Below are 13,184 nucleotides of genomic sequence, written 5' to 3'. Positions count from 1 at the left end.
TGCTTGCCTTGCATGCATAAGGCTCTGGGTTCGATTCCCCAGCACCACATAAGCAAAAAGAAAACAGCCAGAAGTGGTGCTGTGGCTAAAGTGGTAGAGTGCTAGCCTTGAGCTGAAGAGCTGAGGGACAGCGCCCAGGCCCAGAGTTCAGGCCCCACGAGTGTACCCAAAAAAAAAAAAGAAAAGAAAGAAAAAAAACCTTAAATGCCACATTTCTTTATCTACTCTTCAGTTGATGGATACACTTAAGCCAGTTTCATAGTTCCATAGCTTGGTTATTGTCTACAGTACTGCTGTAAATAAGGGTGTACAGGTGTCCCTATTGTATGCTTCCTTATATTCTTTCAGATAGATGCCCAGGGGTGTAGCTGGATTATGTGGTGTGTATATTTTTAGTCTTTTTGAGAAACCTCTATACTGGTTTTCATAGAGCCTGTACTGATTTACATTCCCACTAACAGTACATAAGGATTCCTTTCCCCAAGTCTCAACCAACGTTTGTTTTCTTGATGAATTAGGTCCTATTTTGCCACCTAAGTGACAAGCTTGCAGCACATGTGCCTTTGAGGGACATGCTCAACCACCTCTAAATCACAACAGATGATCTTATTTTAAAGGTGGCATGATACACCATTGTATGTGTGTGTTGTGTGTGTGTGTGTGTGTGTGTGTGTATGTATATGTATCAGTGTGTGTAAGCCACTGTTAGTGATCTACTGACATTCCTCGGGCATGAAGCAGCAGCTGATCCTGGAAGTATACTTTCTCTCATCCACCTTCTTCTTGCTTTTTTTTTTTTTTTGGGGGGGGGTCCAGTCGTGGGGCCTGAACTCTGGGCCTGGGCGCTGTCCCTCAGCTCTTCAGCTCAAGGCGAGCGCTCTACCAGTTGAGCCACAGCGCCACTTCCGGCTTTTTTCTTTTTTGCTTATGTGGTGCTGAGGAATCGAACCCAGGGTCTCAGGCATGCAAGGCAAGCGCTCTACCACTGAGCCACCTTCCCAGCCCCCTTCTTCTTGCTTGACTCCTGAGTCAGGTGAAAATATTTTGCTTTGTGACAAAGGACCGGAAACAGTGAAAACTAACAGGTTCAGTCCTTCCCTATATGTTCTAGCTTGCTCTTGATCTGCCCACATAAACCAATCATCTCTCTGCTTGCACTTTTTTTTTTAAAGATTCTTTGAATTTTACTGTATTGTGCTTTGAAATCAGCCTCATGCTTGCTCAGCTTGCTTGGCTAGAGCTTTACCCCTTGAGCCATGCTTCCAGCCCTGCTTTTTGCATGCTATTTTGGAGATGAAAGCCTCACACGCACTTTGCTGCCTGAGCTAGCTTTGAGATCCTTTAGATTTCAGCCTCCTGAGTAGCTAGGATTACAAGTGTGCTACTGATGCCTGGCTCTACTCCAAATTTTATTCTTTTTGTTTTAGGCCTTTTTTTTTTTTTTTTTCTTCTGGTTGTAGGGCTTGCACTCAGTGCCTGAATGCTGTTGCTGAGCTCTTTTTTTTTTTTGGGTGGGGGGGTCCGGTCATGGGGCCTGAACTCTGGGCCTGGGAGCTGTCCCTCAGCTCTGCAGCTCAAGGCTAGTGCTCTACCACTTGAGCCACAGCGCCACTTCCGGCTTTTTTCTTTTTTGCTTATGTGGTGCTGAGGAATCGAACCCAGGGCCTCAGGCATGCAAGGCAAGGGCTCTACCACTGAGCCACCTTCCCAGCCCCTGTTGCTGAGCTCTTTTGCTCAAGGCTAGCACTTTTACACTTGGAGCCACAGCTCCACTTCTAGTTTTCTGGTAGTTAACTGGAGATAAGAGTTTCACAGGGCTTTCATGCTGGGCTGGCTTTAAGTCTCCATCTTTAGAGCTCAGCACCCTGAATAGCTAGGATTGCAGGCTTGAGGCACCAGCACCTGGCAATTTGGGCCTTTTACTTATTTTTTTTTGGGGGGGGGGTCCGGTTGTGGGGCCTGAACTCTGGGACTGGGCACTGGCCCTTAGCTCTTCAGCTCAAGGCAAGCACTCTACCACTTGAGCCACAGCACCACTTCCGGCTTTTTTCTTTTTTCTTATGTGGTGCTGAAGAATCAAACCCAGGGCCTGATGCATGCAAGGCAAGCGCTCGACCACTGAGCCACCTTCCCAGCCCCTAATTTGGGCCTTTTTTTGTTGTTGTTGTTGGTCCTGGGGCTTGAACTCTGGGCCTGGGCGCTGTCTCTCAGCTCTTTAGCTCTAGGCTAGCGCTCTACCACTTGAGCTACAGCGCCACTTCCGGTTTTCTGGTAGTTTATTGGAGATAGGAGTCTCACGGTCTCTCCTGCCCAGGCTGGCTTTGAACCTCAATCCTCAGATCTCAGCCTCCTGAGTAGCTAGGATTACAGGCGTGAGCCACCAGCGCCCCGGCTAATTTGGGCCTTTTAAAGGAGCCCTTTGGCCCGGCGCTAGTGGCTTACGCTTATAATCCTACCTACCCAGGAGGCTAAGATGTAAGGATCACCGTTCAAAGCCAGCCCAGACAGGAAAGTCCATGAGACTCTTATTTCCAATAAACCATCAAAAAAACTGGAAGTGGCACTGTGGCTCAAGTGGTAGAGCGCTAGCCTTGAGCTGAAGAACTGAGGGACAGTGCCAAGGCCCAGAGTTCAAGCCCCACAAGTGACAAAACCTTAAATAAAGGAGCTTTTTATCCCTTCATTATATCTTTGACAAATATGACTCCAACCTTTAAAAATCTTTTAGTTTATATATTTCGCAAAAGATATTTGGTATAGTAAAACCTATCTTTTTATTTTTGTATGATCTCTGAGCTTTATTCTTTTTTTGGGGGGGGCAGTCATGGGGCTTAAATTTTAGGCCTGGGCACTGTCTCTGAGCTCTTCAGCTCAAGGCAAGTGCTCTACCACTGGAACCACTGTACCACTTCCCGTTTTCTGGTGGTTAATTGGAGATAAGAGTCTCAGGACTTTCTTGCCTGCGCTGGCTTTGAACCGTGATTCCAGGATCTCAGCCTTCTGCGTAACTAGGATTACAAGTGTGAGCCACAGGCAACCAGATGGGCTTTATCTTTTTGTTGTTGGTGGTGGTGGTCATGAGGCTTGAACTCAGGGCCTGGGCAATGTCCCTAAGCTTTTTCTTTTTCTTTCTTTTTTTTTGGGGGGGGGGGTCCGGTCGTGGGGCCTGAACTCTGGGCCTGGGCGCTGTCCCTCAGCTCTTCAGCTCAAGGCTAGCGCTCTACCACTTCAACCACAGTGCAACTTTCAGCTTTTTTCTCTTTGCTTATCTGGTGCTGAGGAATCAAACCCAGGGCCTCAGGCGTGCAAGGCAAGCACTCTACCCCTGAGCCACCCTCCCAGACCCTCCCTAAGCTTTTTCATTCAAGGCTAAATCTTTGATCTCAGCCTCTTGAGTAGCCAGGATTACAGGTGTGAGCCAGCAACACCCAAAGGTTGACTCCTACAAGAATATATATATACAGGAACTAGGAAGGTGGCTCAGTGGTAGAGTGCTTGCCTTACATGTCTGAGGCCCTGGGTTCGATTCCTCAGCACCACATAAGCAGAAAAAGCTAGAAGTGGTGTTGTGGCTCAAGTGGTAGAGAGCTAGCCTTGAACTAAAGAGCTGAGGGACAGTGCCCAGGCCCAGAGTTCAGGCCCCATGACCAACAACAACAAAAAAAAAGGAATATATACAAGCCAGGATCTGGTGACTGATTCTTATAAACCTAGTATTCAGGAGGCTGAGATCTGAGGATCCCAGTTCAAAGCCAGTCCAAGCAGGAAAGCCTGTGAGACTCTTACCTCCAATTAACCACTAGAAAATCAGAAGTAGCACTGTAGTTCCAAGTGGTAGAGCACTAACCTTGAGCAAAAGAGCTCGGGGATAGGGGCTGGGAAGGTGGCTCGGTGGTAGAGTGCTTGCCTTGCATGCCTGAGGCCCTGGGTTCGATTCCTCAGCACCACATAAGCAAAAAGAAAAAAGCCGGAAGTCGCACTGTGGCTCAAGTGGTAGCGCTAGCCTTGAGCTGAAGAGTTGAGGGACAGCGCCCAGGCCCAGAGTTCAGGCCCCATGACTGGACCCCCCCCCAAAAAAAGAGCTCAGGGACAGTGCCCTGGCTCTGAGTTCCAGTTCTAGGACTGGAACCAAATAAAAAACAAACAAACAAACATAAGAAAGAAAAGCAGCATTGGAAGCCTTCTGTGCAAAGAGATTTGGATCAGGGATTTGAGGAAAGGCAGCTTCATGGAACTGGGTCTGAAAGGAGAATACAACTTTAACTCGGTGGAGTGTATGTGAGCCTGTGGTGTGAAGAAGAGATAAGCGATAAGCATAGGGCAGAAAGCCCAGCATAGGCAATATGAAAGGGAATGGCTTTTCTGGGAGTATTCTAAGAGATAAGGTGAGGAAGGAGCCTACTTTTGAAGATGATCTAAATTATGAATGCAAGCCAAGAACTGGTAGTTCATGCTTATAATCCCAGCTACTAAGGAGGTTGAGATCTGAGGATCATAGTTCAAAGTCAGCCCAAGTAGAAATGTTGATGAGAACTACAATTAACCATCCGAAAACCAGAAGTGGTGCTGTGGCTCAAGTGGTAGAGCACTAGCCTTAAGTGAAAAATCTCAGGGACAGTGGCCAGGCTCTGATTTCAAGCCCTACAACTGAATTAAAAAAAAAAAATATGCAGGGGCTAGGATGATGGCTCAGTGGTAGAGTGCTTGCCTTGCACGCATGAGGCCCTGGGTTCGATTCCTCAGCACCACATAAGCAGAAAAAGCTGGAAGTGGTGCAGTGGCTCAAGTGGTAGAGCGCTAGGCTTGAGCTGAAGAGCTGAGGGACAGTGAGCAGGCCCAGAGTTCAGGCCCCACAACCGAACAAAAAAAAAAATTAATGCATTGGCTAAAATATGCTTTCCTTGAGTGAATCTTCCCATAACTTTTCATCATGATTGATTGGGGATTGAGCCTAGAGCCTTCACTTGTTAGGTAAGTGCTCTACACTTGAGCTACAACCCCAGTCCAAGATTCTTTTTCTTTTGGCCAGTACTCTGGGCTTTATCTCTTGATCTCTTGTTGGCTTTTTCCCTCAAGGCTGGCATTCTACCAGTTGAGCCACAGCTTCAATTGTGACTTTTTTTTTTTTGTCAGACAGGGGGCTTGAACTCTGAGCTCTTCTAAGCCACACTTCTGATTTTCAGGTAATTAATTGGAAATAAGAGTTTCACCAACTTTCCTGCCCAGGCTGGCTTTGAACCATGTTCCTCAGATCTCAGCCTCCTGAGTAGCTAGGATTACAGGCATGAGCCATCCACCCTGGCTTTATTTGCGACTTTTTGGTGGCTAATTGGAGATAAGAGTCTCACAGACTTTTCTTGCCTGACTGGCTTTTGTAAGGTCTGCACAGTGACACCTCCCTCCCTCTTGGCTAAGTCTCCACCTAGTATCTGTTACCTAGGTAACTGGCAGACCTGGAAGCAGTCTCCTTCCCCTCCTGCTAGATCACATCCTGGGCCACCTCTGGTCACATGCCTCCCATCTGACCTTAGGAGGGTCCCAGACCCTGAGGTCACACCGGGATCCAGTTTTGCCCCCACCTGGCCACACCTCTTCCTGTCCCTGGCCTGGTTAAGTCCTGGCCCAGGGGCAGGTGGCCCCCTTCCTTTTTCAGCCATGCGTCTCCACCATGCTTGGCCGGGTCAGCAGTTTGGTAAATAAACTTCTCCTTCCTGAATAGACGAGGTGTTCTCTTTATCAGCTACCTAATGAAACCTACCTATATAATATACCTTACAGCTTTGAACCCCCATCCTCAGATCTCAGCCTTCTGAGTAGGTGGGATTATGGGCAAGGGTCGACAACAGCACCTGAGGATCAGGGTTTGAAGCCAGCCTTGGCAGAGTCAAGCTACTCTACTTCCTCTCTACAGGAGGAGTACCAGACTCCCTGTTCCATCCTACATTCTAGATCACAGATGGAAAAACTTTGAACAGTAACTTTACTTATTTTGGTGCCAGTCTTAGGGCTTGAACTAGGGCCTGGGTGCTGTCCTGAGCTTTTATGCTCAAGGGTTTATTGCTGGTTAATTGAGTGAAGTCTCATAGACTTTTCTGCCCAGGCTGGTTTTGAACTGCAATTCTCAGATCTCAGCCTCCTGAGTAGCAAGGATTACAGGTGTGAGCCACCAGTGCCTTGCTGAACAGTAACTTTTTAGCAAACATTTGAGGCATTGCAGATGAAAGTGTCTCTCTTGGGCTGAGAATGTGGTTTAGTGGTAGAGTGCTTACCTAGCATGCATGAAGCCCTGGGTTCAATTCCTCAGTATCATATAAAAAGTAAAGGCTAGAAGTAGTGCTGTGGCTCAAGTGGTAGAGTGCTAGCCTTGAGCAAAAGAAGCTCAGGGACAGTGCTCAGGCCCTAAGTTCAAACCCCAGGACTGGCAGAAAAAAAAAAAAAAAGGTGTTTCTCCTGGCCACTGAACTTTCTTACTGTAATGCAAAGTCCAGCATATACAATGCAGAAAGCAATGCATATGCCTGTGTTCCAGTGTAACTTTATTGACAAAAATCAAGCAGCAGCTGGGCACTGGTGGCTCACACCTGTAATCCTAACTACTCAGGAGGCTGAGATCTGAGGATCGTGGTTCAAAGCCAGTCCAGGCAGAAAAGTCCATAACACTTATTTCCAATTAACTTGCAGAAAACCGGAAGTGGTGCTGTTGCTCAAGTGGTAGAGTACTTGCCTTGAGATGAAGAGCTCAGGGACAGCACCCAGGCCAAGAGTTCAAGCCTCATAACCCACACACACACAAAAAAAAATCAGGCAGCAAGCATGATTTGGCCTAATCCCTTTCCAGCAGTAACATTCCGGTAACATTCCTTTTTCTACTATGAGTTAATGAGTCTTCCAACATATGGAAAAATGCATTTAGTTAGCAGTTCTATATTGTTATGGGGAATCTTTTTTTAAAAAACCTATAAATGTTTTTCTCAAAAGCAGGCAGTGAGCCCAGCTAATCTTAACTAAACTCAGCCTCAACATTCAAAAAATTGTAAAATGATATCAATAACATTGCTGAAATGGAGCCAACTTCTTGACTTCAAAAGAGAAAAATACTCAAAACTGTTGTTTAAGCAGAAATTATTTTTAAATCAAAGCTATGCACATATGTTTTAAAGATTTATATAAAAATGGAATGCCAAGAAAACAGAAAATAAATGATAGATTATAGAGTTTTATATCCACTAATTTCTTCTTCTTCTCTTGGTCCATAGCTCCATTTTTTACTTTTTGGTGGTTAATTGGAGATGAGAATCTTTCAGGAACTTTCCTGCCCAGGCTGACTTCAAACCTTAGTCTTCAGATCTCAACTTCCTGAGTAACTGGGATTACAGACATGAGTCACTGGCACCTGACTGGATATATGACTTTTTTTAACTTTTTTTTTTTTTATGGTGGTACTGGGGCTTTGAACTCAGGGCCAATCTGATAGGACTTTTTGTTTTGTTTTGTCGGTCGTCGGACTTGAACTCTGGGCCTGAACTCTGGGCCTGGGTTCTGTCCTTATCTCTTCAGCTCAAGGCAAGTGCTCCACCACTTGAGCCACAGTGCCACTTCTGGTTTTCTGGTGGTTTATTGGAGATAAGAGTCTCACAGACTTTCCTGCCCAGGGTTGGCTTTGAACTGTGATTCTCAGATCTCAGTCTCCTGAGTAGCTAGGATTACAGGTGTGAGCCACCGGGTACCTGGCTTGATAGGACATTTTTATGCTGTCATTTTAACTGTTTATACAACTCTTATACTTCAGCAAGAAACTTGAGAGTATCAATCATAAGTAGCTAAGCAGGAAGAATAAATTTCTCAAAAGAGAAGAAATGAGTTAGTGTTGGCCATATTTTAATAGAAAACTTCTGGTTGTATTTTATAAGAATTAGGTGGAGTATCTATTATGTAATCGCATTGAATACTGTTTGGGAAAGGATTAACAGAAACTATTCCCCTTCTGCATGAGTTTTTGACCTTTGTTTAACTTTCCTAGCTGTCTCCCTGGCAACCTAAAAGAGCTATACATCAACTAGGTTGCTAGGCAACATTACATATGGTAGAAATGACCCCTCAATGGGAAACTTCTCCTGGACTGAGAGAAGTATAAATGTCTGATAGAAAGCCAGAGCTTTGGACTTTCTTGAGTACAGAGGTTATTAGAACAGGCATGTCTTTTACAGAGTCCCTGGAAACTATGTATGAGGCTGTTATAAAAGATACTTCTAGCCAGGCCTCTGTGACTCATCCTAGCTACTCAGGATGCTGAGATCTGAGTATTGTGGTTCAAAGCCAGCCAAGGCAAAAATTCCATGTGAATCATTTCCAGTTAGCTACCAGAAAACTGGAAGTGGCACTGTGGCCCAAAGTGGTAGAGTGCTAGCCTCAAGTGGAAAAAGATACATTTGAACTTGCCCATTTTGGTACAATGAACCTGAGCTCCATACACTACATGGACAACTACAGGGTTTCCCCCATAGGGAAGCAACAGCTGGTTTTGCTCTGCTGCCAAGCAGTGCTTTTCTTTTCTTTTTTTTTCTTTTTTTGGGAGGGTCCGGTCGTGGGGCCTGAACTCTGGGCCTAGGCGCTGTCCCTTAGCTCTTCAGCTCAAGGCTAGCGCTCTACCACTTGAGCCATAGTGCCACTTGCGGCTTTTTTCTTTTTTTGCTTATGTGGTGCTGAGGAATTGAACCCAGGGCCTCAGGCATGCAAGGCAAGTACTCTACCCACTGAACCACCTTCCCAGCCCCAAGCCGTGCTTTTCATTCTAGATTGTAAGAGTAATCTGATGCCAAGGTTATAAGTCTTTGTTTCTAAACATTCAGCTAAGCACAAGTAGCCTCCTTGGAAGGCATGGTAATATTATTTACTTGTTTTTCTGGGAGAAGTACATTCTCCACAGGGGTTGTAGATAAAAGATGTACAAAAGACAGCATGTGTTTTCTACTTCCGAAGAAAATCCTGGCTGAGCACTTGTGGCTCCTGCCAGTAATCCTAGCTACTCAGAAGGCTGTGATCTAAGGATCATAGTTCATGGACTAGGAAGGTGGCCCAGTGGTAGAGTGCTTGCTTGCATGTATGAGGCCCTGGGTTCGATTCCTCAGTACCACATAAGCAAAAAAAGCTGGAAGTGGTGCTGTGGCTCAAGTGATAGGAATATATAGAGATTGCCATTAATGCCTTATTTCAGATTCCCAAGCTTGTTACTACTAAATGTCTTCATCAGGTTACATAATCCCCATCCTAACATCAGTGACTTTTAATAAGTTCTGACAAAATCTAAAAAAAGTCAAATAATGAATATAAAAATCTCTCCCCCAGGGACTGGGTAGGTAACTCTGGGTAGGTAGCTCAGTGGTAGAGTACTTGCCTTGTATGCATGAGGCTCTAGGTTCGATTCCTCAGCACCACATAAGCAGAAAAAGACGGAAGTGGGGCTGTGGCTCAAGTGGTGCAGGCCTTGAGCTGAAGAGCTGAGGGACAGTGCCCAGGCCCAGAGTTCAGGAGTTTAGGCCCCATGACTGACAAAAAAAAAAAAAAAATTTCTACCCCTAAAGCTATAGTTGTCAATAAAGACCTGGCAGGCAGTAGCAAAATTATCTACTTGGAAAAGCAAACAGGTGCTGAATGTCCTTCTTCAGTGCCAAAGTTCCCATATCATCCACACTGATGATGGTGTGAGTTACTGTCACCTGGTAAAGCTAAAACATGTTAAAAACTAAAGTGCCGGGGGCTGGGAAGGTGGATCAGTGGTGGAGTGCTTGCCTTGCACACATGAAGCCCTGGGTTCAATTCCTCAGCATCACATAAGCAGAAAATGCCAGAAGTGGCGCTGTGGCTCAAGTGGTAGAGTGCTAGCCTTGAGCTGAAGAGCTGAGGGATAAGTGCCCAGGCCCCAGAGTTCAGGCCCCAAGACCTACAAAAACAAACAAACAAACAAAAATAAAGTGCCGGCACTGGTGGCTCACACCTGTAATCTTAGCTACTTAGGAGGCTGAGATCTGAGGATTGCAGTTTGAAGCCAGCCTAGGCAGAAAAGTCTATGAGACTATTATCTACAATAAACTACTCAGAAAAAGCTAGAACTAGACACTGCTGGCCCACACCTTTAATCCTAGCTATTTAGGAGGCTGAGGAGGCTGAGATCTGAGGATCGCGGTTCAAAGCCAGCCTGGGCAGGAAAGTCCATGAGACATCTCCGATAAACCACCAGAAAACCAGAAGTGGTGCTGTGGCTAGAGTACAAGCCTTGAGCTGGAGAGCTGAGGGGCAGCACCCAGGTCCAGAGTTCAAGCCCCATGACTGACAAAAAAGAAAATAAAAAAAGAAGCCAGAAGTGGCACTGTGGCTCAAGTGGTAGTGTGCTAGCCTTGAGCTAAAAGAAGCTCACAGACAGTGCCCAGGCTCTGAGTTCAAGCCCCAGGACCAGCAAAAAGAAAACAAACAACTTCTATTTCCCCAAAAACTTTTCATTTATCTCTACAGAAGCATTAGTTTAAGAGAAATGATTCAAATTTCCAACACAACAATGAAAGGCTTGAGAAACATAGTATGTTAGGCAGAAAGAGGCTATAAAAGGAGCAAAAATCAATGCAACACTGTCCTCAATAAGCAACTGAATCAAGTGCCCCCTCTTGGGTTAGAAGATCATGTGATCACATAGAAGCATAAGGCAAGGTATGGCAACCAGCCACAGAAAGTACAGCAGCAATATACAAAACAGTATGAGAAAGATTCCTCACCCAGTCCTGCCCCTCCCTACCCCTACTAGACTTCATAGAGGCAAGTATTCGCAATGCATGAGGACACACAAGAAAACCCAGAGCGCCAAAGGGAAGTCTGAGTTCAGTGGACCAATGGTCACTGCAGTCCCTCCACAGCTCTCAGATTAGTGCATGCAGCCTAGCCTGTTACCTTCCTCTACAGAATTGTCATGACATCACCTTCCTCACAGAATTGTCATGACATCAATGAACAAAAGAAAGCCCATCCATCACAGAATCCTGAACCAACAGAACCCTGGATTCCAGGGTTCTGGAATTCCAATGTAACAGGCCTTATTTACAAAGGAGGATATTCTTAGGGGAAGAACACAATGGTGCAATGCCTGTCTGTCTCTGATCATACAAAATAATATTTATCAAAATGAACTCCAGGAAATGGAAACAAGAGGGTTTTTTTTTTCTTTGTTGTTGCTTTTGTTTTCTTTTTATCTTGTTGATTTATCTATCTGTGGGAGAATAAGGGAGAGCACAGAAATGGAAGGACAGGGCTGGGAAGGTGGCTCAGTGGTAGAGCGCTTGCCTTGCATTCGTGAGGCCCTGGGTTCAATTCCTCAGCACCATATAAGCAAAAAGAAAAAAGCCGGAAGTGGCGCTGTGGCTCAAGTGGTAGAGCGCTAGCCTTGAGCTGAAGAATTGAGGGACAGCGCCCAGGCCCAGAGTTCAGGCCCCACAAGCGGACCCAAAAACAAACAAACAAACAAACAAAAAGAAATGGAAGGACAAAGGCTGAACAAATGCAGCAGTGGGACTCACTACACATTATGTTGAAAAGGAACTATATAACTTGTGGCTAGGGATGGAAGGGAAAACCTGGAAGAGAGCGAAGGAAGGAGTAACATTGTCCAAAAAGAAATTACTAGTGGGCACTCAAATAGCTGAGTTCAAGCCCCACAACTGACAAGAAAGAAATGTACTCAGCCAGGCACCAATGGCTCATGCCTATAATCCTAGCTACTCAGGAGGCTGAGATCTGAGGATTATGGTTCAAAGCCAGCCCAAGCAAGAAAGTCTGTGAGACTCTTATCTCCAATTAACCATCAGAAAACCAGAAGTGGTGCTTTGGCTCAAATGGTAGAGCTATAGCCTTGAGCTGAAGAGCTCAGGGACAGCACCCAGGCCCAGAGTTCAAGACCCACAACGGACAAAAAGAAAGGAAAAAAATAAAGAAAGAAAGAAAGAAAAAAGAAAGAAAGAAAGGAAAGAAAGAGGAAGAAAAAGAAAGAGAAATGTATTCATTATGTGACTTATGAAACTGTAACCCCTCTATACATCACCTTTTTTTTTTTATTTTATCGGTCATGGGGCTTGAACTCTGGGCCTAAGCACTGTCCCTCAGCTCTTCAGTTCAAGGCTAGCGCACTACCACTTGAGCTACAGCACCAGTTCCGGTTTTTCTGGTGGTTTATTAGAGATAAGAGTGTCATGGACTTTCCTGCCTGGGCTGGCTTTTAACTGTGATCTTCAGATCTTAGCCTCCTGAGTAGTTAGGATTACAGGTGTGAGCCACCAGCGCTCGGCTATATCACCTTTATAAGAAGAATAAAAATTAGACAAGGGGCTGGGAATGTGGCTTATTGGTAGAGTGCTTACCTAGTATGCATGAAATCCAGAAGCAGTGCTGTGGCTTAAGGGGTAGAGTGCTAGCCTTGAGCAAAAGAAGCTCAGGGACAGTTCCTAGACACTGAGTTCAAGCCTCGGGACTCTCCATTTAAAAACAAAACAAGGGCTGGGAAGGTGGCTCAGTGGTAGAACACTTGCCTTGCATGCATGAGGCCCTGGGTTCGATCCTCAGCACCACATAAGCAGAAAAAAAAGCCAGAAGTAGCGCTGTGACTCAAGTGGTAGAGCGCTAGCCTTGAGCTGAAGAGCTGAGGGACAGTGCCCAGGCCCGGAGTTCAGGCCCACGACTGGACCAAAAAATAAATAAATAAATAAAAACAAAACAAAAACAGTGCTAAGTGATACAGAAATGATGTGAAATATCTATTTGTTTAGATGGGTTTACACTTTCCCACCAATCAAAGTTCTGGACTGGCTTAATTTCCAGGTTTCACAGTAACATCTCACAAAAGTGGCTGGAAAAAGCAGGGGAACATTTTGAGATCTCAGAACAGGTTATCTGTGTGTGGAGAATTGCCAAATACAAAACCAGACAAAGAAAACTACCCAACCCTAGCTTACAGGCTTTCTTCTTGGGAAGTTCATATATAATTTAATTCAATTGGGTATTAAATGAGGCTTCCTTATGAGCCTCTCAGCCCATTTCCATGCTGTTTACACATAAATATACCAGTCTTTGGAACTGCAGTCTTAGATTTAAGACAGTACCTTTTATGATCATGTAGCCCTGCCTGCTTTCTATCAATGAAGCTTTCT

The sequence above is a fragment of the Dipodomys merriami genome, unplaced genomic scaffold, assembly GCF_024711535.1.
Source record: "Dipodomys merriami isolate MVZ:Mamm:240054 unplaced genomic scaffold, mDipMer1.0.p SCAF_71, whole genome shotgun sequence".
Lineage (NCBI taxonomy): Eukaryota > Metazoa > Chordata > Mammalia > Rodentia > Heteromyidae > Dipodomys > Dipodomys merriami.
This window is presented reverse-complemented; position numbering follows the sequence as displayed.